The sequence below is a fragment of the Tursiops truncatus genome, chromosome 13 (genome assembly GCF_011762595.2).
Source record: "Tursiops truncatus isolate mTurTru1 chromosome 13, mTurTru1.mat.Y, whole genome shotgun sequence".
Lineage (NCBI taxonomy): Eukaryota > Metazoa > Chordata > Mammalia > Artiodactyla > Delphinidae > Tursiops > Tursiops truncatus.
In genome coordinates, this window is record NC_047046.1 from 27,456,290 (window position 1) to 27,482,662 (window position 26,373).

The window sequence follows — 26,373 nt, forward strand, 5'->3', positions numbered from 1 at the left end:
AAAACCACAGGGCTCTGGGCAGCAGGAGGAAATTTTTTTTTTTTTTCTTGCGGTACGCGGGCCTCTCATTGTTGCAGCCTCTCCCGTTGCGGAGCACAGGCTCCGGACGCACAGGCTCAGCGGCCATGGCCCACGGGCCCAGCCGCTCCGCGGCATGTGGGATCTTCCCGGACCGGGGCATGAACCTGTGTCCCCTGCATCGGCAGGCGGACTCTCAACCACTGCGCCAGTAGGGAAGCCCTTGCAGGAGGAAATTTTAAGCACAAAGTTTGGAGCCTGACATCACTGCTCCTGTTCTCATCACTCCCCATACTTGGCCAGTGTCTGATGGTGTTGCAGGACTAAGTACTCTGTGGCCCCGTCAGCATGACCGGCAACTTTCTTCCCATTGAAAAGAGCATCTTCTTTCAGTTCTTCCTTTCCCTCTAAAACCAGCCCTTATTTATTCCCTTCCCCTCTGGAGCCAATGAGTAGGAAGTGACCCATTCCCTCCTGCTCTGCAGTGGGCCCTCAGGAGCCTCTGGCAGTGGTGGGGTGGAGGTGGGGGGGGGGGCAACAGGAGGCCTCACCACAATCACAGCAGCACCTCCCGTTCCCCTGGCCCCCACTGTGCCCTCTAACAGTGAGGAGGAGGATGTGATCGTGCTCCTCACAGAAGGGCAAGCTATTACTGCTTTTAACCCAAACACTCTCTCTAAGCCAGTGTTCCCCCTAATGTCCCTAGAGGAAACATGCAATCATCAAAACTAAATTTTGCCTGTTTTGACTGAAAAACTGAATCCATTGATAAATACATTTGAAATAGGAAAATAACCGTAAGTAAATACACAAGACTAATGTCAAAGAGCAAGGAGCTGCCTGTTTATTTGGGCTGGGGTCAGAGGCCACGATAGAGAGAGAATGAGGGTCGGGGCTGACAAACTCTGACACAGCTGCTCACTCCACAGAGGTGCTGTGCTCAGAGGAGCAAGCACAGCTTTGGGGTCAAACAGACGGGGCTCAGAATGACCATTCTGCTGAGCAGCCTGCCACCCTACCCGGGCAGGCTACACAGCCTATCTGAGCCTCAGTCTCCTCATCTGTCAAGTGGGACATTAATGTAGCTGTAAGGCAGTGGTGCTGAGAAAATACACAACAGCATGGACACAGCCTCAGAACACCCAACAGGCCCTCAAAACACAGCAAAGGGAGGAAAGGGGAGCAGGGAAGAAGGGCAGGGGCAACACTGCCCTGGATGTCAGACCCTTGGGAGCCGTGTAGATGGTGTGGTCAGCCGACTGGGCTGTAAGCGGGTGGGGTCCACTGAATGCCACTCCATGGACGACCACTCAGAGTTAAAATCTAGGGCGTGCTAGACTGAAATTTAACATTCTCATCTTCAAACAATTATTTAAATAGGTCGCCATCAGGTACGCTTCTTTTTCCTTACCACAGGTCAAGACTTCCATCTGACTTGGCCCTGCTGTTCACCCCACGAGGCCCTCATCTCCACCCCAACACACGAGCCAGGCAACATTCACAGCTCATCCACCAACCGTAGGGATTCCACACATCAGAGAAATCACCACTATTGAAATGACTCATTTCTTCACTTCCTCTGAATAAAAACATGTTGTTAAGTTCAACAGAACCATACAAGAAATAATAGCTAAGGGTGACACTTCAGTAACTTAAACCAACACCTAGAAATGGTGGCCTAGGAGAAAATGAAGCGACTGGCACCTTCAAGGGTGTTCTATGAGCCCTGTCTTTCCCCTCCCTGACCCACCGTCCCCGGGTGAGTCCCAGCCACACTCAACCACATAGGCCCTGAGCCCAGAGGTACACTTGGGCAGAAGAGGGTTGTGTGTGAGGACGAGGCTGCTGTTGAGACTGAAAAGCAGTCTAGCTATTCCACTATCATCCCTTTCCCTTCTGGTTCCCATGGTAACAAACAGACCTCAGATCCCCAAAACAGAGTAAAGATAGCACTGTGCCCAGTTTCCCTGCAATCTGTTTCCATAGGAACTAGAAGAGAAGGGGATGGAGGCTGGGTAGCTGGAGTGCCTGTAAATCTGTGTTCCCATTAGGTGAGCTGCACATGGTGGCTGGCACGCTGGTCCAGTGGCCTGCAGGCCTCCAGGGCTCTTCAGGAGTGACACGTCCACTCAGGGATGGAGGCCCAGAGAAAGGGAAGCTCACAGCAGGCTAGACGTGGGTCCCTCCCAACGCACACTCAGAAGGTGATTCACCCTTTCTCTCAAAGGGCCCTCACCAGCCAGGAGTGATCCATTTCAGACCAGCAGTTCCACATCTGGCTGGGTCACCCCAGACCTATTGAATCAATCTCTCAGGGGGCTGGGAATAGGATTCTGTAGTTTTTAACCAGCTCCAAAGGTGATTCTGATACTCAGCCGTCTGGGACACCAATGATCTGGACCTGAGCTTCCTGAAGTTTAAGGCAGTCATGCAACTCGAGGGGACCCTGGTGAAACGCAGATTCTGGGTCTGCAGGTCTGCATTTCGAACCAGCTCCCAGAGGATGCTGATACTGCTGGTCCTTGGGCCACATCTGAGTAGCCAGGATCTAGACTCCAGTGAGTCTGGCTCTAGAACCTTCTCACAGACCCAAGACTCAAGCCATTCCCATGGGGCAGCCTATTCCCATCTTCAGCCATCAGTCCACACTGGGCTGGGCCGCAAAGGCAAACAGCTCTGGGGTCAGGGCCTACAGAGGAGTTGAGCCATGCTTCATATTACCCTCCCTCTGCCTGTTTTCTCAGCCTCCAGAGACAATCCTGTGTGGATAAGAAGGTAACAGAATAGTCAAAATTTATGTACAATCATCAGGGAAAACATGATTGCCTCCTCTAAATCTGATTCCTCGAAGAAAGGTAAAAGCAAATTCTGCATAGTTGAGGATTACACTAGTGGTGGAAAATGTGTAAATAGTTAGAATATTTATAAATATAGATGTATCATCAAAGAAGAATGGAAGTGTTCACATATTTTAAAAGAAATGAAAATTTTGAAAAACTGTACAATTATTATAAAGTAGCTCAGCTAGCCTTAAAATCCCTATTCTAAAAAAAAAAGACAGAGTAAACAAGCCAGACTTCACTTTTCAGCTAAAAGTATGCAGAGTAATCAAAAGTAACATTTATTTCAATATTGAACCCACAAAATAGTTTTAAACCACATAAAATGCCAGTGTGTTACTCAAAAGCAAGCTACTGATTTTCTGTAATATTTTAAGAAATCTCCATTTTGCTTATATATAAAAAGGGAGCTTTCAGTTTGTTTCATTTAATACATTCTTAAAAAAGCATAACATAGGGACTTCCCTGGAGGTCTAGTGGTTAAGACTCTGCACTCAGTGCAGGGGGCACAAGTTTGATCCCTGGTCGGGGAACTAAGGTTCTGCATGCCACACGGCGTGGCCAAGAAAGAAAAGCATAACATATACCAATCTTTGAAAATTAAAATATGAACAAAGAATCCAGCTATAAATCACTGAATTATGTTGTAGCTTACTTGAAAAGTAATCTTCCAATTCTAAACATGTAAAAGGGAAAAAATCAGTTCTTTGATTAGTCAGCACACAAGCAACAAAGAGAGCTCAGCGTCTGCACAGCCCTGTAACTGCGGGCCGCCAAAGAAAACTTCACACACACAGTCTGTGACACACATTTTCATTCCCATGAGGCAAAAATATACATATATTTATTTATACATGCATGTATAATGTCACACATAAACTTTAAAATAAACATGAGTTAGTTTCGAGACTCAGTTGTTTTTAGTAAAGTTCCCAAAGCACATGAAGCCAGTGTGACAAGTGCTGTGATGAGAAAATGAAGTCAGAAATAGGGATTTCTGCATTTGCTTAAAAGACAATAAACACCCCCCCACAAAACCACGGGTGACACAGCCACAGTAGAGGACACCGCTGGGGTGTGGGCTATCAAGTGCGCCATTAAAAAGGATAAGAACAGCTGGGAATAAATGCAGAGACATGCTCACACCCTGCTTCCTGAACCCTGGGAGTCCAAGACACTGGCCAGAGAATCCGCGGTGGTGTTCACTGGGTCCGTGAGTTTACTCCCTATTGACGTGAAGAAGCAACACTTCCTGTGAATGGCCGGACTGCAACTGGTCTGCAGGGCCCGCAGTCTCTGTCCCTACACCCAACACTGTCTTCACAGTGCAGACCACACAGCACAAGCTCGATGCGTCACAGGGAGACTCACTTCAGTCAGACAAGCAGCGGCCAGGCCATGGCCTCTGACGGCACACTGCCTCTTTGGGGGGAATGTCTCATTCGACTTCCTCATCACAGCTTCAGGTACGGGGAGGGTGGGGGAGGCTGCTGGATCTGTCTCAGATCCGGTTCCCGTTGCCCCAGGAGCCCCTGGGCTCTCAGGAGCCCGAGTGTCCCCGCGCTTCCCTGGGACCCCAGCCCTGCGCGGCCTCTACTGACGGACATCTGATGGTCTGCCGTGTTCTGTGCTCTTCATTTATCACATCTCCTTCACAGATTCTAACAGTCTCAAGGGCAAGGCTTTTTTATTTGCATTTTCCCTCCAAATTTAGCCTAATATTCAGCAAAAGATACTGCTGACAAATTCTCCCTTCTTCTCAAAGGGTAGGTAAAACTACGGCTAAACAGAAAAAAACACCACCACCTTTTATGTTGACTCCCATGCACCCGCGGCAGAGGATGATGGCAGGCCTACCCTGTGAAGGCCCTGAGGCTACTGCTCGTGGAAACACCCCCTGAGTTCAACAACACACACGTAGAGGGGGAACTGCATGGTGAACTAATCTGACTTCATACACTGGAACAAAACTGTGGGATCTGGGAAGAGAAAATGCTCTAAGATATCATCCAGTTCAACTCATCGTCCCATGTAAGTAGAAATTACAGCTCAGATATCACAAGTCATGCAGAGCTGAGTCTAGAACAGAGTATAAAATTGGGCTAAATCCAATGCCCTTTAAACATAACACAGGCATATCTCGTTTTATTGCGTGTTGCTTTATTGTGCTTTCGCAGATACTGTACTTTTTACAAATGGAAGATTTGTGGTAACCCTGCATCAAGCAAGTCTATTGGCACCATTTTTCCGACAGCATCTGCTCACTTCGTGTCTATGCCACATTTTGGTAATTCTTGCAATATTTCACTCTTTTTCATTATTATTATATTTGTTGCAGTGATCTGTGATCTTTGATATTACTATTACAATTGCTTTGGGGCGCCATGAACCACACCCATGTAAGATGGCAAACTTAACTGGTAAATGCTGTGTGTGTTCTGACTGCTCCACTGTTCCCCCATCCCTCTCTTCAGGTCTAATTCCTGAGACACAACAGAATTAGAATTAGGTAAATGAGTAACCCTACAATGGCCACTAAGCATTCAAGTAAAAGGAAGAGTCACACATCTCTCATTTTAAATCAAAAGCTAGACATGGGCTTCCCTGGTGGCGCAGTGGTTGAGAGTTCGCCTGCCAATGCAGGGGACACGGGTTCATGCCCCGGTCCGGGAAGATCCCACATGCCACAGAGCGGCTGGACCCATGACCCATGGCTGCTGAGCCTGCACGTCCGGAGCCTGTGCTCCACAAGGGGAGAGGCCACAACAGTGAGAGGCCCACGTACTGCAAAAGAAAAAAACCTAGACATGATTAAGCTAAGTGAGGGAGGCATGGAGAAAGCCAAGAGAGCCCAAAAGCTAGCTAGCCTCCTACACCAAACAATCAGCCAAGCTATGAATGCAAAAGTAAAACTCCTAAAGGAAATGAGAAGTGCTACTCCAGGGAACACAGGAATGATAAGAAAGCAAAACAGCCTTACTATTGATATGGAGAAATTTTTAGGGGTCTGGATAAAAGACCAAACCAGCCACAACATTTCCTTCAGCCAAGCCTAATCCAGAACAAGGCCCTAATTTTATTCAATTCTATGAAGGCTGAAAGGTAGGGAAGCTGCAGAAGATAAATTTGAAGCCAGCAGAGGCTGGTTCATGAGGTTTAAGGAAAGAAGCCATCTCCATGACATAAAAGTGCAAGGTGAAGCAACAAGTGCTGATATAGAAGATGCCACAAGCTATCCAGAGATCTAGCTAAGATCATTAATGAAGATGCTACACTAAACAACTGATTTTCAATGTAGATGAAACAGGCTTCTATTGGAAAAAGGTACCATCCAGGACTTCCATAGCTAGAGAGGAAAAGTCATTGCCTGGCTTCAAAGCTTCGAAAGACAGGCTGACTCTTGCTAGGGGCTAATGCAGCTGGTGACTTTAAGTTAAAGCCAATGCTCATTTACCATTCTGAAAATTCTAGGGTGCTCAAGAATTATGCTAAATCTACTCTGCCTATGCTCTAGAAATGGAACAACAAAGCCTGGATGACAGCAAATCTGTTTATAACATGGTTTACCTAATATTTTAAGCCAGTTGTTGAAAAAGCGGTTCCTTTCAAAATATTACTGCTCATTGACAATGCACCTGGTCACCTAAGAGCTCTGATGGAGACAGACAAGGAGATTAATGTTTTCATGCCTACTAATACAACATGCATTCTGCAGCCCATGGATCAAGGAGTCATTTCGACTTTCAAGTCTTGTTATTTAAGAAATTCAGGGAGGGTGGGAGGGAGACACAAGAGGGAGGAGATATGGGGATATATGTATATGTATAGCTGATTCACCTTGTTATAAAGCAGAAACTAATACACCATTGTGTAACACACCATTGTAAAGCAATTATACTCCAATAAAGATGTTAAAAAAATTTTTTAAATCAAAATCAAATCAAATCAAATATAAATGATAAAAAAAAAAAGAAATTCAGTTCATAAGGCTATAGCTGCCATTGACAGTGATTCCTCTGACGGATCTGGGCATAGTCAACTGAAACGCTCTGGAAAGGATTCACCATTCTAGATGTCATTAAGAACACTCATGATTCATGGGAAGAGGTCAAAATATCAATGTTAACAGGAGTTTGGAAGAAGTTGATTCCAACCCTCATAGATGACTTTGAGGGGTTCAAACCTTCAGAGGAGGAAATAACTGCAGATGTGGCAGAAACAGCAAAAGAACTAGAATTAGAAGTGGAGCCTGACAATGTGACTGAATTGCTTCAATCTCATGATAAAACTTGAACAGATGAGGAGTTACTTCTCATGGATAATCAAAGAAAGTGGTTTCTTGAAATATAATCTACTCCTGGTGAAGATGCTGTGAAGACTGTCAAAATGACAATAAAGGATTTAGAAAACTCCATAAGCTTAGTTGATATAGCAGCAGCAGGGTTTGAGAGGACTGAATCCAATTTTGAAAGAAATTCTACTGTGGGTTAAATGCTGTCAAACAGCACTGCATGCTACAAGGAAATCGTTCCTGAAAGGAAGAGTCAATCAATGCAGCAAACTTCATTGCTGTCTTATTTTAAGAAATAGCCGCAGCCACCCCAACCTTGAACACCACTGCCCTGATCAGTCAGCAGCCAGCAACACTGAGGGAAGACCCTCCACCAGCAAAAAGATTATGACTCACTGAAGGCTCAGATAATGATTAGCATTTTTTAGCAATAAAGTATTTTTAAATTAAGTTATATACCTTGTTTCTTTAGACATAATGCTGCTACACACTTAATAGACTACAGTCTAGAGTAAACATAACTTTTATATGCACTGCAAAACCAAAATATTCATGCAACTTGCTTTATTGTGATATTCACTTAATTGTGGTCGCCTAGAACCAAACTTGCAATATCTCCAAGGTATGCCTGTATAGAAATTCCTGATGTCTTAAGGAATCCTATAATGAATCTCCCCTCATAAATAAAAACATATGCTTGCAGCAACATGGATGCAACTAGAGATTATCATACTAAGTGAAGCAAGTCAGAAAGAGAAAGATAAACACCATATGATATCACTTATATGTGAAATCTAAAATATGACACAAATGAACTTATCTATGAAACAGAAACAGATTCATGGACATAGAGAACAGACTTGTGGTTGCCAAGGGGGAGGGGGTTGGAGGAGGGATGGAGTGGGAGGCTGGAAATAGCAGATGCAAACTAGTATATATAAAACGGATAAATAACAAGGTCCTACTGTATAGCATGGAGAACTATATTCAATATCCATGATAAACCATAATGGAAAAGAATATTAAAAAAAGAATGTATATATATGTATAACTGAATCACTTTGCTGTGCACCAGAAATTAACATAACATTGTATATCAACTATACTTCAATTTTAAAATTTTTTTAAATTAAAAATTAAGGGACTTCCCTGATGGCACAGTAGTTAAGAATCCGCCTGCCAATGCAGGGGACACGGGTTCGAACCCTGGTCTGGGAAGATCCCACATGCCATGGAACAACTAAGCCCGTGTGCCACAACTACTGAGCCTGTGCTCTGGAGCACGCTAGCCACAACTACTGAGCCCGCATGCCACAGCTACTGAAGCCCGCAAGCCTAGAGCCTGTGCTCTACAACAAGAGAAGCCACCCCAATCAGAAGCCCACGCACAACAAAGAAGAGTAGCCCCTGCTAGCTGCAACTAGAGAAAGCCCGCACACAGCAATGAAGACCCAACACAGCCAAAAATTAATTAATTAATTAAAAATTTTAAAATTCATACTTTATAAAAAAATTTTTAATAAAATAAAATAAAAACATATGCATTAGTAAAAAGATGTCTGTTCCCTGACTGAGCAGTTCCTTGAATCTAGGTTCTGACAGACTAGGTCTGCCTACTGGAAGGCAGTGTTTCCACAGGGGATTAGGACAGTCCGCAGTGAAGCATAGGAGATGACATCAAGTTGTGGCTTGGGGTCCAGCTGCAGCAGGGATGGAATGCTGTGCCGCTGGGGACGGCCCTGATCTTAGTGCATACTACACCATCCCGTGTCTTAGCTGCATTTCACAGACCTGGCTCCTCAATATCAATTTCTCTGTAGACTGTTCCCAATAAGCATCAGAGAGAGATGAACACAGGCAGCAATTCAGGAGCCATCCAAACCCCAGAGGAAAGCCTCCCCAACAGCCATCTCTACTTCCTCCATTGAAACCTGGTTTCTCAAGGAGAGCAAAACCTTCCTGGTGCCACTAGCTTAGTCTGAACACCTTGGTAGCATATTCTGATGAGAAAAGGTAGAAGGACCAAAAACCATGAAGGAGACATTGCCCACAACTAAAAATGAGGCAAGTCCTGATGTCACAGAAAGCAGACAGCTCCATGTACCATTCTAAACTTTCTCTTGGCCACTCTGGCAGAAGAGAAAATGGACAGAGCATCGCCTCTTGCACTTTCATTATGAATAATATATAAAAGTGGCCCTATAGGGCTGATGCAAACACTAAACTACATAGGGTCTACGTTAAGTGCCTGACAGGAATCGCTCGGCAGTATTATTATCACACCGAGCATCAGCACAGCAGGAATCATCCAGGACAGTCTACATGGTCAACTCAAGTGAATAAAGGCAAAGTGAAAACTTGTTTTCAAATGTGTTCACGTGGGCTCACTGACAACTGCATTCAGCCCCAACTCAGACTCCCCGTGATATCTAACACGGATGCACATGTCCCCCTACATCCTCTGCTCTGCCCACACACACAAGGAAACGCCACAGCAGTGTCCGGTACCCAGGACTGTACGTTCCTACAGCAGCAGTCCCCAACCTTTTTGGCACCACGGACCGGTCTCGTGGAAGACAATTTTTCCACAGACCTGGGCAGGGGGATGGTTTTGCGATGATTCAAATGCATTGTTTATTGTGCACTTTCTATTATTATTACATTGTACTATATAATGAAATAATCATACAACTCACCATAATGCTGAATCAGTGGGAGCCCTGAGCTTGTTTTCACTTGCCACTCACTGATAGGGTTTTGATATGAGTTTGCAAGTAATTGAATAATTATGGTCTCTGTGCAGTCAAACCTCTCTGCTAATGATAATCTGTATTTGCAGCCGCTCCCCAGCACTAGCATCACCACCTCAACTCTACCTCAGATCATCAGGCATTAGATTCTCGTAAGGGGCGCACAAACTAGATCCCTTTCATGCACAGTTCCCAGTAGAGTTCGCACTCCTATGAGAATCTAATGCTGCCACTGATCTGACAGGAGGCAGAGCTCAGGCGGTAACACAAGAGACAGGGAGTGGCTGTAAATACAGATGAAGCTTCACTCGCCTGCCTCTCACCTCCTGCTGTGCAGCTGGGTTCCTAACAGGCCACAGACCTGTACTGGTCCATGGCCCAGGGGTTGGGGACCCTTGTCCCACAGGACAATGTTTTCCAGCTTTGGGTTATGATCCATTAGTGAGCTCTGAAATTAACGAAGTAGATCATAACCAATACTTTCTAACAGAGGGAAAGAGTACATCTTAGTAAGTAAGAGTGAGGACTGCTTCAAGAAACTTCCATCCAGGGGACTTCCCTGGTGATCCAGTGGCTAGGACTCCACGCTCCCAATGCAGGGGACCCGGGTTCAATCCTTGGTCAGGGAACTAGATCCCGCATGCCACAACTAAAAGATCCTGTATGCTGAAATGAAGATTCCGCATGCAGCAACAAAGATCCTGCATGCTGCAACTAAGACCCAATGCAGAGGAAAGAAGGGAGGGAGGGAGGGAGGGAGGGAAGGAAGGAAGAAAGGAAGGAAGGAAGGAAGGAAGGAAGGAAGGAAGGAAGGAAGGAAGGAAGGAAGGAAGGAAGGAAGGGGGGAGGGAGGGAAGGAAGGAAGAAAGGAAGGAAGGAAGGGAAGAAGGAAGGGAAGAAGGAAGGAAGGAACTTCCATCCAGTGGTGGGTATGTGGGGACTGGTATGTGCGCACTGGGTCACAACATAACATTTATTTCTTACTGTGAATCTTGGTCAGGATATAAAACTCATTTCTCACTGATAAATACTATGTTATCAACACAGATCCCTGAGTGAACAGTCACTTACAATCAGGAATTTGATGACTGTGTTGGCTGAGTATTAAAGATGTCCATGCACCAACTACTCCAGACTAATGGGGACACGGTGTAGTGACAAGAGCTCAGAAATGCCCCAGAACCTCCAGAGCTCCAAGGCTGAGCCTGCCCCTAGGCAGCAGAGCTGGGCTGAAAGGGACAATCTTCACAATTACCCCTGATGTGAAAATGAGGCAGTCTGGCTGCACAAGCCTATTCAGTGTTTATTAGAAGTCTGACATCAGTGGAAAAGACACTCAAGGAAAGGCTATCTATCTACAGAACATGAAGTTCATTTCCAGTACTTATTAAGAGATAACCAGAGCACTTATCAAAGGTCTGGGGCATAGAAGTGGCTCTCTGAAATGCAAATTTCATCAGGCTGCTTCCCTGCTCAATGTTCCTCAGTTGCTCCCCGCTGTCTTGAGGATGTAGTTCACCCTCGGGAGCATCCACGGCCTTTTGTAGTCCAGCCGCTGCCTCCCTTCCGGTTCTCATCTCCCTCCACTCCCACTGCGACCCCCACGCTCCAGCCAATCCTAAGCATCTCCACGAGGCACCCCTGCCAGCAATACCCTCACCTGGACCTGGCCCCCACGCCACCGTCAGCCTGGGCCTCTGCCCTGCAGGGCTCCCATCACACGCAGCCCTCTCTTACAGCACTGCTACCCCATTTCACTTTCCACTTTTCGGTCTCCACCAGGCAGGGTAGCTCCTTGAAGGCGAGAAATACACATCATTCCTATGTCCCCGGCACCAAACACAGGGCTCCAGTGATAACAGGTGCTCTGTAATGCTGAGCAGAATGAAAACCCTGAGTTATAAAGCAGAAACTAACACACCATGGTAAAGCAACTATATTCCAATAAAGATGTTAAAAACAAACAAACAAAAACAAATGGAAACCCTGAGAAGGAGGGTGAGCGGCTGCCATTCCTCAGTCCACACGTGCCCGGCCTGTGTGAGCCTGGCCTCAGCATCCAGTTCATGTCCACTGGCCTAAGGCCAGGCTGGTCTCCATTCTTCATCTTGATGTCCAGCTCACTGTTGGACACACATGCACTGACTGAGCTCTCTCTCACAGAAAGAACTGTGGCCTCCTTCTCCACTGACCCTCTGCCCCACCTTGAGAGAAAGTCACAACACACACCAATGGGGTGACCAGAAAAGAGAACAGACAGCTCCTAAGGCCAACACACATCTCAGAGATAAGGACTTGAGCTGGTAAGAACTGTTACAGGGAACAGGTGAACACATCTTCCTGACATATAAAGACAGTATATTATGTACAAATTATACATGTTATATATTGTACATTATGTATTATATACATAGAGCATTATGTGAGTATGTGAGTGTGTGGAGACAGAGATAAAACATACCCATCAATAATGATGAACTGGGCTTCCCTGGTGGCACAGTGGTTAAGAATCGCCTGCCAATGCAGGGGACACGGGTTCGAGCCATGGTCCGGGAAGATCCCACATGCCATGGAGCAACTAAGCCCGTGCGCCACAACTACTGAGCCTGCGCTCTAGAGTCCGTGAGCCACAACTACTGAGCCCACGTGCCACAAGTAATGAAGCCCACGCACCTAGAGCCCATGCTCCGCAACAAGAGAAGCCACTGCAATGAGAGGCCTGTGCACTGCAAGGAAGAGTAGCCCCCGCTCGCCACAACTAGAAAAAAGAAAGCCCGCGTGCAGCAACAAAAAATAACTAAATAAATAAATTTAAAATAATAATAATGATGAATTAATACATGGCTTGGGGAGAAAGAGTCACACATACCAGGTTCATCTCAACAAGATGACAAATTCATTCCCAAAATCCAACAGACAACTGACTCTTGTGAAGTTATAATAAACATTAGAAACAGCAGCCATTACAAATGACAAGGCCATTATTGAAAAACACCCCAAACCTGTATCTGGCAAGCTTCTGGGGACAACGCAACATGACTCCACCCAGCCATCGTGCTCCCAATGGCACTCTCACCCGTGACGAGCCTCCTCTGCCCACATTCTGGGGAAGCGGAAACTCATCACACCTGCTCAGCCATGCCACTCACTCACCTGGGTGGGCCATGGGCAGGAAGGCAAATCCGACCTGTTTTTGAAGGACTGCGTGGGATTAAAGGACAGGAGAGCCTTGCTCCTGGTCCTTGTCTCTGAAACAGGAGAACTTTTAAGCAAGAGAGTAAATCTTATCTTCTCGCTCATGATGGGCCAAGCCCACCCTTCTGGCCCGGTCCCAACCCACAGGGGAAACCCTGCCTGCTTCTTCCTAAGGACAGGGGATATTACTACCCAAGAAGACAAGAAGGAACAGGAGCTGCCCCCATAGCTGGGACTGACAAACCCCCAACACAGGTGAAAACTCAGTGTGTCTAATCCAGTGCGTGACTTGTCAGAGCCTGGACACCATGTTCCCTGCTGCAGCACACTTATCCATGGAGATTCAGAGCACTTAGGAACCCTTGTTAACCCCTGCCAGCTTTCACAAAGGAAAGGGAGAGGGGGTTGTTCAGGATGGCACTCGGCTACAAACCATCTGCACACCAGCAGCAGCATGATCAGCAGGGCTAGGGCATCTCAGAGCTTCCTGCCCTGTGCCCCACCTAGCTTCCTGCCACATCTGCCTCCAGGGTGGGGAGGGAAGTGCGGGGTGAGGCGGACATGCACTCCGTGGGGCTCAGCAGAAGCTCCGCTCCTTCCCAGTCCCCGCCTCTGTGGTGACCCCCTCCAGTCACCTACCCCCAGACGCTCCCCATACAGACTCCCTGAATCACAGAACTTCAAGGTGTCAAACACCTCATCTTAAAGAAGACCCCTGAGTCATTTCTAAGTTCTGATGGGCATTTCAAATAATAACAAAATAATACCTGATTATCTGTATGTATTTCTTTACACTGTAATATTGTTTCACATCTATTACATGGCTGGTCTTTCCCCACAGTCAAGTAATTTTACCCACCTCTCCTTTATAGACAGGTAAGACCAGAGTCAGAAAGCTGAAGGCTGCAAGGTTAGACTGTCACAAGATTCAACTTACAGGATTCTTCCCACTGGAAAGCCAGCCTCTGGACCACACCAGCGTGGCTTCTCCAGAGAAGCAGGACCAGGCTGCAGCACCCTCATGACCTCCCCACCACAAAAGAGAAGAATAAGAGCCCTTCCCCTGCCCGGGGGACTCAGGCCCTCAGCCTCTGCACTCCACACCCCTGGCGACCATGTCTACGCAGAAGCTGTGCAGCTGGCCAAACACCCACAGTAACAAAGAATAAAGAGAAATAAACCAAGAAAGACATACAGTTTGTCCTCTACCTCTCCAACTAAAGTAGTCCAGACAGCATGAACAGCACAAAAAAAAAAAAAACCACGGAAGAAAGTCCTAGCACTTTGCTGGACAAACAAATTCAGGTGAAAGAGGGGGCAAGCAAGAGGGAGAAGGCACTTGTCAGGTTAGGAGTGCAGACAACGGGTCACTGAGGCTTAGGCTCCTGCCACCCTCCCCGTGACCTTGACAATGAAGCCAACTTCTCTATTTTCAAGTGTCCCCCCAGGTAAAGGGCCAGGTGGAACTAGAAAGCCTGTCAGAGGTCCTTTCCACCCCAAAATGCATGAAAGAAGAAATCCATGGACAGCGCAAATTAAAGCACTTATCAATAGTCTATATAAAGTTCAAACAGGCCTTCCAAAACTTAAGGTGCTCCTAAACGACCTGGTCCCAAAACACGTACAAGAAAGTGCCTAGAGAAATAGCATAAATGAAGTGGATCAGGAGCCATCCAGGAGGAGCCGGGGAGGAGAGGAGGAATGGAGGCCGTTTGCCCCACCCACGCAAGCCCAGGAAGCCTGCTGGGCTCCCAGGTGAGGTCCCCCGCCCTCTGAGACCAGGGGTAGGGGGCACACCTGGGCCCCTTCTGTTCCTTGAGCCTAAGCCCCACCCCCCACAGCCCCCAGGGCCTTTTCCAGCCCTGTGGGTCCTAAGCATTGGCCCCGCCCACCACCCAAACCTCGCCCTTGCTTACACCCCACCCTCCACAGCCAAGGCTTTTCCCCGCCCACTTTTCTTTTCTTTTCCCTTCTCCTCTTTTTACTATTTTGGTACTGTTGTACCTTCTGGTTATTGGTTCATCTATATTTTTATTTTTATATTCTTCCTAACATAATTGTTAGTTTCCTAGTCTAATTTTATTTTTTGCTTTATTATTGTTCTCTCTCTCTTTTTTTTTTTTGCCCACCCTACTTGGCTTGCAGGATCTTGTTTCATGAGCCAGGGGTTGGGCCAAAGCTCCTGTGGTGGGAGCTCCACGTCAGAACCACTGGACTAACAGAGAACCTCAGACCCCAGGGAATATTCATCGGAGTGAGGTCTCACAGAGGTCTACATCTCAGCACCAAGACCCAGCTCTACCCAACAGCCTAAAAACTCCAGTGTTGGAAGCCTCAGGCCAAACACCCAGTAAGACAGGAACACAATCCGACTCATAAAAATAAAAAAAAAAAAATGACATGGCAAAAAAATATGTCACAGATGAAGGAGCAAGGTAAAAACCTACAAGACCAAATAAATGAAGAGGAACTAGGCAATTTACCTGAAAAAGAATTCAGAGTAATGACAGTAAAGATGATCCAGAAACTTGGAAACAGAATGGAGGCACGGACTGAGAAAATACAAGAAATGTTTAACAAAGATCTAGAAGAACTAAAGAACAAACAAACAGAGATGAACAACACAATAACTGAAATGAAAAATACACTAGAAGGAATCAATAACAGAATAACTGAGGCAGAAGAACAAATAAGTGAGCCGGAAGACAAAAATGGTGGAAATAACTGCTGAGGAGCAGAATAAAGAAAAAAGAATGAAAAGAATTGAAGACAATCTCAGAGACCTCTGGGACAACACTAAACTCACCACCATCTGAATTATAGGGGTCCCAGAAGAAGAGAAAAAGAAAGGGTCTGAGAAAATATTTGAAGAGATTATAGTCGAAAACTTCCCTAAGAAGGGAAAGGAAATAGTCACCCAAGTCCAGGAAGCACAGAGAGTCCCATACAGGACAAACCCTAGGAAAAACAGATGACACATATTAATCAAACTAACAAAAATTAAATTCAAAGAAAAATTATTAAAAGCAGCAAGGGAAAAACAAAAAATAACATACAAAGGAATCCCCATAAGGTTATCAGCTGATTTTTCAGCAGAAACTCTGCAGGCCAGAAGGGAGTGGCAGGATATACTTAAAGTGATGAATGAGAAAAACTTACAACCAAGATTACTCTACCCAGCAAAGGATCTCATTCAGATTCAACAGAGAAATCAAAAGCTTTACAGACAATCAAAAGCTAAGAGAATTCAGAACCACCAAACCAGCTCTACAACAAACACTAAGGAAGCTTCTCTAGGCAGGAAACACAAGAGAAGAAAAAGACCCACAAAAACAAACCCAAAACAATTAAGAAAATGGTAATAGGAACATACATATAGATAATAACCTTGAACGTAAATGGATTAAATGCCCCAACCAAAAGACATAAACTGGCTGAATGGATACAAAAACAAGACCCGTATGTATGTTGTCTACAAGAGACCCACTTCAGACCTAGGGGCATATACAGACTGAAGGTGAAGGGATGGAAAAAGATATTCCACACAAATGGAAATCAAAAGAAAGCTGGAGTAGCAATACTCATATCAAATAAAATAGACTTTAAAATAAAGACTGTTACAAGAGATAAGGAGGGACACTACATAATGATCAAAGGATCAATCCAAGAAGATATAACAATTATAAATGTTTATGCACCCAACATAGGAGCACCTCAATACATAAGGCAAATGCTAACAACCATGAAAGGAGAAATCAACAGTAATACAATAATAGTAGGAGACTTTAACACACCACTTATACCAATGGACAGATCAGCCAAACAGAAAATAAATAAGGAAACACAAGCTTTAAATGACACAACAGACCAGATAGATTTAATAGATATTTATAGAACATTCCACCCAAAAATGGCAGAATACACTTTCTTCTCATGTGCACACAGAACATTCTCCAGGATAGATCACATCTTGGGTCACAAATCAAGCCTCGGAAAATTTAAGAAAAATTGAAATCATATCAAGTATCCTTTCTGACCACAGTGCTATGAGATTGGAAATCCATTACAGGAAAAAACTGTAAAAATCACAAACACATGGAGGCTAAACAGTACGCTACTAAATAACCAAGAGATCACTGAAGAAATCAATAAAGAAATGAAAAAATACATAGAAACAAATGACAATGAAAACACGAATGACAACCCAAAACCTATGGGATGCAGCAAAAGCAGTTCTAATAGGGAAGGTTTATAACAATTCAATCTCACCTCAAGAAACAAGAAAAATCTCAAATAAACAATCTAACCCTACACTTAAAACAGCTAGAGAAAGAGGAATGAAGAAAACCCAAAGTCAGCAGAAGGAAAGAAATCATAAACATCAGAGCAGAAATAAATGAAAGAGAAATGAAGAAAACAATAGCAAAGATCAATAAAAATAAAAACTGGTTCTTTGAGAAGATAAACAAAATTGGTAAACCCTTAGCCAGACTCATCAAGAAAATAAAGGGAGAGGATGCAAATCAATAAAATTAGAAATGAAAAGGGAGAAATCACAACTGACACTGCAGAAATACAAAGGATTACAAGAGACTACTATAAACAACTATATGCCAATAAAATGGACAACCACGAAGAAATGGACAAATTCTTGGAAAGGTACAATTTTCCAAGACTGAACCAGGAAGAACTAGAAAATATAAACAGACCTATCACAAGTAATGAAATTGAAACCATAATTAAAAATCTTCCAACAAACAAAAGTCCAGGACCAGATGGATTCACAGGTGAATTCTATCAAACATTTAGAGAACAGCTAACACCCATCCTTCTCAAACTCTTCCAAAAAATTGCAGAGGGAGACACACTCCCAAATTCATTCTATGGAGCCACAATCAGCATGATACCAAAACCAGAAAAAGATATCACAAAAAAAGAAAATTATAGACCAATATTACTGATGAACATAGACGCAAAAATCATCAACAAAATACTAGCAAACAGAATCTAACAACACATATTAATCATACACCATGATCAAGGGGGATTATCCCAGGGATGCAAGATTCTTCAATATACACAAATCAATCATGTGATACACCACATTAACAAATTAAGGAATAAAAACCATATGATCATCTCAACAGATGCAGAAAAAGCTTCTGACAAAATTCAATACCCATTTACGATAAAAACTCTCCAGAAAATGGGCATAGAGGGAAACTACTTCAACATAATAAAGGCCATATATGACAAACCCACAGCAAGCATCATACTCAATGGTGAAAAACTGAAAGCATTTCCACTAAGATCAGGAACAAGACAAGGATGTCCACTCTCACCACTATTATTCAACATAGTTTTGGAAGTCCTAGCCACAGCAATCAGAGAAGAAGAAGAAATATAAGGAATACAAATTGGAAAAGAAGAAGTAAAACTGTCACTGTTTACGGATGACATGATACTATACATAGAAAATCCTAAAGATGCCACCAGAAAACTACTAGAACTAGTCAATGAATTTGGAAAGGTTGCAGGATACAAAATTAATGCACAGAAATATCTGGCATTCCTATACACCAACAACGGAAAATCAGAAAGAAAAATTAAGGAAATGATCACATTTACCATTGCAACAAAAAGAACAAAATACCTAGGAATAAACCTGCCTAATGAGGTGAAAGACTCATACTCAGAAAACTATAAAACACTGTGAAAAAAATCAAAGATGACATCAACAGATGGAGAGATATATCATTCTTGGATTAGAAGAATCAATATTGTGAAAATGCCTATACTACCCAAAGCAATCTACAGATTCAATACAATCCCTATCAAATTACCAATGGCATTTTTTACAGAACTAGAAGAAAAAGTCTTAAAATTTGTATGGAAACACTAAAGACTCCAAATAGCCAAAGCAATCTTGAGAAAGAAAAATGGAGTTGGAGGAATCTGGCTCCCAGACTTCAAACTATACCACAAAGCTTCAGTAATCAAGACAGTATGGTACTGGCGCAGAAACAGAAATATAGATCAATGGTACAGGATAGAATGCCCAGAGATAAACCCACGCATACATGGTCACCTTATTTTTGATAAAGGAGGCAAGAACATACAATGGAGAAAAGAGAGCCTCTTCAATAAGTGGTGCTGGGAAAACTGGACAGCTACATGTAAAAGAATGAAATTAGAACACTCCCTAACACCATACACAAAAATAAACTCCAAATGGATTAAAGACCTAAATGTAATACGAGACACTATAAAACTCTTAGAGGAAAACATAGGAAAAACACTCTGACATAAACCACAGGAAGATCTTTTTTGACCCACCTCCTAGAGTAACGGAAATAAAAACAAAAATAAACAAATGGGACTTAATTAAACTTAAAAGCTTTTGCACAGCAAACATAAACGAGAAAAAAAGACAACCCTTAGAATGGGAGAAAATATTTGCAAATGAAACAACAGACAAAGGGTTAATCTCCAAAATATACAAACAGCTCATGGAGCTCAGTATCAAAGCACCAAACAATCCAATTAAAAAATGGGTGGAAGACCTAAATAGGCATTTCACCAAGGAAGACATACAGATGGCCAGAGGCACATGAAAAGATGCTTAACATCACTAATTATTAGACAAATGCAAATCAAAATGACAGTGAGGTATCACCTCATGCTGGTTGGCTATTATCAAAAAATCTAGAAACATTAAATGCTGGAAAGGGTGTGGTGAAAAGGGAACCCTCATGCATTGTTGGTGGGAATGTAAATTGATACAACCACTATAGAAAACAGCATGGAGGTTCCTTAAAGAACTAAAAATAGAACTACCATACGACCCAGCAATCCCATTACTGGGCATATACCCTGAGAAAATCATAATTCAAAAAGAGACATGTACCACAATGCTCAGTGCAGCACTATTTACAATAGCTAGGACATGGAACCAACCTAAATGTCCATCGACAGATGAATGGATAAAGATGTGGCACATATGTACAATGGAATATTACTCAGCCATAAAAAGAAACGAAATTGAATTATTTGTAGTGAGATGGATGGACCGAGAGACTGTCATAAAGTAAGCCAGAAAGAGAAGAACAAATACCGTATCCTAACGCATACATATGGAATCTAAAAAAAAAAAAAAAAAAATGGTACTGATGAACATAGTTGCAGGGCAGGAATAAAGATGTAGACATAGCGAATGGACTTGAGGACATAGGGTGGGAGGGGGAAGCTGGGGCGAAGTGAGAGTAGCATCGACATATATACACTACCGAATGTAAAATAGTTAGCTAGTGGGAAGCAGGAGCATAGCACAAGGAGATCAGCTCGGTGCTTTGCGATGACCTAGTGGGGTGAGATAGGGAGGATGGGAGGGAGGCTCAAGAAGGAGGGGATATGGGGACATATGTATGCATATGGATGATTCACTTTGGTGTACAACAGAAACTAACACAGTACTGTGAAGCAATTAGACTCCATAAAGATCTATTAAAAAAAAAGAAAGAAAACTCATTGGCTTTGAGATAAACACATAATTTACTGTGAGTCCAGGACTTACAGGAACAGATTTTTACTTTGAATTTCAAGTAATCAGTGTATCCTTATGGTCAAAAAAATAATAAAACCCAGCCAGGGAATCTCTGTCACTTTGAGACAGACAGCCTTCGAACAAAGCGACTTCAATCTAACAGACTTTTACTATAAGTACATTTCAGTGTTCTATCAGTTTACTCTTATGATATTTCCCCATGGCTAGATACAAATGGGTGTTGTCAGAAGAGGAAACTGTCCGTGGGAAGGATTCATACGCACAGGCTGTCTTCTAAGCGACACTGCTGAATTCTTACAAGCGAAGGGTGAAAAACGTTCTTTATAATGAACTTCACCACCCTCCACAGAGTACGACAAATCCTGACAGTGCTCATTTCTGTCACAGTGACTCCAGAACGAAAAGCGGCATGACTGTGTGGGAATGATCCGTCTGCTTCCCACAACCCCACATCCACTCTCAGGTGGCATCAGTGAAGATGCAGGAGGGGACAGCGTCTTCCCTGGGTCAACAAAAAGGCAGCACCCAGATCTGGTTAATAGAACTTTCCACCCTAGTAACTCTCTGAACTTCTGGACACTGAGCTGACTCCCAGGGACTCCACGCCCTCACCTTCGGCCGCCACCTGCAGAGCTGCGCCACATTCATTCATGCTCTGCGGCCACTCCCTGTGAGCACTTCAAGCACACAGTTCCATAGGCCTGCGTGCCGGACTCCCAACCTTCCTCCGATGAGGAATTACTGAGAGACTCCTACATAAACAGTACTATTCAAAGTACCGTTATCTGTGGGAATGCAGGAAACAGAACAAAGTGCCTCTGCTGAGGATTTTTAAATGGACTTGCTACTTGTATAACATGTGCTCCAACACAAAAAATCAAATAATACCTGTCGTTAAAGAACACTTTTTTTAAAAAAGCAATAATGTTCAGTGGGGAAAACAATGGAAAAAAACAGATAAATTTTAAAATGAATACATATAATCCCATCACCAAAGCTAACCAGTATTAGTATCATGACGTGTATCCTTCAGTTAACTATGTGTGTAATACATATACTTTTAACAAAAGTAGTATCATATTATAGACTTGTAGAATGTCTTCATTTAATATATATTTAAACTCATTCTACGTTAATTATTCTTTGAAACAGAACATTTATATGACCTCAGTATATTTGAGGACAATCTTTTTGTTTTTTTGTAATTTATTTTATTTTATTTTTTTTTTTTGGCTATGTTGGGTCTTCGTTGCTGCACGTGGGCTTTCTCTAGTTGTGGCAAGCGGGGGCTACTCTTCGTTGCGGTGCGCATGCTTATTGAAGCGGCTTCTCTGGTTGCGGAGCACAGGCTCTAGGCCGGCAGACTTCAGTAGTGCAGCACGCAGGCTCAGTAGTTGTAGCACGCAGGCCCTAAAGCATGTGGGCTTCAGTAGTTGTGGCTCACAGGCTCTAGAGCACAGGCTCAGTAGTTGTGGCACACGGGCTTAGTTGCTCCGTAGCATGTGGGATCTTCCCGGACCAGGGATCAAACCAGTGTCCCCTGCATTGGCAGGTGGATTCTTAACCCCTGCGCCACCAGGGAAGTCCTGAGGACAAACTTTTAAAATTCAGAGTAAAACTGATCTTCACTCGCTGCTGATAACAAGACCAGGCCTTGGTAGAGAACAGGCACAGTACATGACTACTAAGAGAACTTCAACACTGACGGGCATTGCAAAAAGTGAAGTGTCGAGCTGTATAATGACTCCACTTAAAAGAGCGCTCCAGTGCTGTTAATTTGGCAATTAAAATGTTTCACATTTTTTAAAATGATACTTAATTATAAAGACTTAAGGTATCTATGAGGCCAGAACCAATATTTATTTTATTTTTATTAAAGTACTACTCCTGACACTACATATTTTATCATAGAAATGAGAACTACTATTATCTTTGTCAGCTGCCAAAACACGTCCTGAAAGCCAAGGTCATAAGTCAACACTAAGTCGAAGGCAACACGATAGTTAAAAATGCAAAACAGAGATGAATGGATAAAAAAGATGGGCACATATATACAATGGAATACTACTCAGCCATAAAAAGAAATGAAATTGAGTTATTCGTAGTGAGGTGGATGGACCTAGAGTCTGTCATACAGAGTGAAGTAAGTCAGAAAGAGAAAAACAAATATCGTATGCTAACACATATACATGGAATCTAAAAAAAAAAAAAAAAAAAGGTTCTAAAGAACCTAGGGGCAGGACAGGAATAAAGACACAGATGTAGAGAATGGACTCGAGGACATGGGGAGGGGGAAGGGTAAGTTGGGACAAAGTGAGAGAGTGGCATGGACATATATACACTACCAAATGTAAATAGATAGCTAGTGGGAAGCAGTTGCATAGCACAGGGAGATCAGCTCGGTGCTTTGTGACCACCTAGAGGGGTGGGATAGGGAGGGTGGGAGGGAGATGCAAGAGGGAGGGGATATGGGGATATATGTATATGTATAGCTGATTCACTTTGTTATACAGCAGAAACTAACATGACACTGTAAAGCAATTATACTTCAATAAAAATGTTAAAAAAAATGCAAAACAGCCCTCAGAGCTGACTCCTAGACTCCTCTGACATGATGCATAGCAGATTTTGTTCTGTTTGAACAAAGCTCTTTTTGATGCTGGAATAATTAAACCACACAGACACACTTGGGAAATCTGCATTTTAATTTCTACTATCATCTTCCTCTGGTTCAGTCCTAAAGAATTTCATTAAGGGAAGTAACTTGCAGCCTGTCCACTACCCACCCCAATTCTCTATTCTTATTCTCAAGACTTTCTGCCAGTTGGCTTTTTTTTTTTTTTTTTTTTTTTTGCGGTACACAGGCCTCTCACTGTTGTGGCCTCTCCTGTTACAGAGCACAGGCTCCGGACGCGCAGGCTCAGCAGCCATGGCTCATGGGCCCAGCCGCTCTGCGGCATGTGGGATCTTCCCGGACCGGGGCACAAACCCGTGTCCCCTGCATCGGCAGGTGGACTCTCAACCACTGCACCACCAGGGAAGCCCTGCCAGTTGGCATTTTTATGGTTAACCTGATAACTACAGCACATAGAACTGGTTAGAAACATGATTAGTTTTCCCCAAAAGATGAGTTGGTCTCTCGTAGCGCAAGCAAAGAAAAAAAAAAACAGTAGTTTTCCAATTAAGCTCTTCTCTGAAGGCATAAAATATCCAGCAAGCTCAAACACAGTGATTCACCAGTTTCTCATGTAATTTTCATAATGGAAGTCAGAAAGAACCTTCCTGCCCTTAACACAATTAAAAACTAAATATCACTCAAGAATAATTTATATTTATCATCTTTGCGTTCGCCTTTTCATTTATATTGTACTGGTTTCCATACAGTTAGATCTGTCAAGCTGTTTTCTGCTATATTCACCTTCTGAATTTTTTACTTGTTTTATTCCATTTGTCTTCTAAGGTGTGTTCACATTTCTACTAAGGTCCAGCTGGAAACATGAGGAAGCATACCTGACACAAGCAGATCGAGGCCCAAAGGTCCTCTGGGCCATGTCCCGCCAGGACAGTGGCTTCAGAGCCAGACGGCCACAATAGGTCGGCTCTGGGTTATTCCTAAACAGCAGCTCCAAATCGCACCTTGATCTCATATGTGTCAGTCTCTCTACCCACAGATGTTATTGGCACATCCCAAAGCTCCAAGCATAAGTCTACTGGGCCTGCAAAAGACTCTGAATGATAAGGTCACTAGAACACTAACCTGACACAAATGTATGAAAGTAAAATTGTGATTCACATGCTGAGAGCCCAAGAAATGTTCCCTGACAAGCCGTGAGAATGTCGGACTAGAACTGCTGCCTGACGGTCCCACTACACACGTCAGCACAGCCCGAAAGCAGCCTTAGCACAAGTTCGTGTATCAGGCAGAGTACCTACAACAAATCCCAAAGCGGCCTCTCTTCCCTCACACCTCTGCTCACACTGTAGTCCAAACACACCTCTGTGGGCAAACAAGCACATGTTTACGCCTTGCTTGCCCACTAGACCATATGTGGTCAACACAAGCCTACTCCATTAGCTTGCCGCCACAGCATGGGGGCAGGGGTCTGGTTCTGCCACAACATACACACACACACACCCCCGCTGCCCCCACAACTGACGGGGCGAAGCCCAGGAAGGACAGCATGGTGTGCGGCTCACACCACGTCAGCAGAGAGAGGCCCTGAATGGGAAATACGTGCCTCCTGACTCCTCACCCACCGGACCACCACCAAGGCTCCACAGCCCTACCGTGTGGCCTTCATCACCGCGACCACACCTGACATGGGGAGGCAGCACAGGGGCATCCAGACGGCCTGAGAGATCAGGCCAGAGAGCTGACGTCCTCATCTCCCAGTGGATGAGGCTTGGGGCCATGGCGACATGGCTGTCCTGCCTGGGGCCTGTCCTTAGAGCCATGGAGACACCCCCCAAAGGGAAGTGCCCCAGCAAGTGCACACACCTCTTCAAACCCAGGGTCCCCTAGTAGAAAGTGTCCCCAAGAAGGCTGGCAGGCAGCACACACCAGAACGACGGAAGAAATGGGAATGTACCTTCAGAGGCCCATTTTGAGTGAACTACAGAAGGGAAGTCTGTGGCCTCAGTGAAGATCTTCTTGACGAGCAATGGGCTCCTTTCACAGGGTTGCTTGCTGCCCAGAAGTGTACACCTGCACTCCTACTCCTCCCCCACACTCTACGAGCCAGTATCTACAACGCATTCAACACCCAAATGTCTGCTGCAAACCTTAAAGGCAACTCTTAATGCAAAATTCAGTGGGGTTGCTATCCTCATCTCCCACCCATCTGCCTCCTCCTCCGGGGAAAAAGGGACCAAATTTAGTGGGGAGAAAATGGCAGAAATGGTGGCATAGAACAATAACCAGTTCTCCCCAGGGCCAGGAACGGACACCTCCACACCCCTCTCACTTGTACTACCATCTCTTCTTGTGCTCAGTTTCCACTCCTGAGAGGCCTTGTGTGAGAAGTTGTCCAACTGCCCTGCCTCTCAGTGGCCTTTTCACCTTTTGAAACATGATACTAGTCATTTCTTTTTGGGTCAAATTATCTTTGTAAATAACTTTAGATGGCCAGTACATTTAAAGGTAGGAAAATTGCACGTTATATTGACTTATATCCTTTCCATGACTATTTACCATCATTTTGTATGTGTAACCTGGAAATTCCATGACTTAAAAATTCACAGATCTTTTGGCATACTGACTGATTTTAGTGCTGATATCTGTAACAGAGGCCCAAGACCCAACCAAATGAAACTCACGATAGCACAGAGAGCAACAACTCAACAGGATCATCACTGGTAAAGGCCAGTACCTGTCTTTGCTGGGTACAGTGTAATACTGTATATCTCCTCACCTGTATTTACCTTCCTATATCCCTCATTAGATTACAACCTTCTTGAAGGCAGAAAACACATTTTTCTGACCAAAGAAGTTCTACAGGATATTCATTCCTAAAATAAACCTGTTTCCAAAGTGGCTCTGAGATGCGATTTTTTCTCCACTGATAATAGGAGAAGGAAGGAGATAAATGTAATACAGAAAAGCTTAGGTAAAAACCCAGTAATCGTGAAATCCTAAATTAAGTTGAGTACATTAATATGAATTCCTAAGATCTTTCATCTTGTGATATGTATATATGCCCAGCTCTGTCCACTGGA

The 26,373-nt window shown here is 44.0% G+C and overlaps 1 protein-coding gene across 1 annotated transcript in view; it reads right to left on the minus strand.

The window, feature by feature from the left end:
* LDLRAD4 (low density lipoprotein receptor class A domain containing 4) overlaps positions 1-26,373 on the minus strand; it is a 311,826-nt gene that overhangs the window by 172,277 nt on the left and 113,176 nt on the right.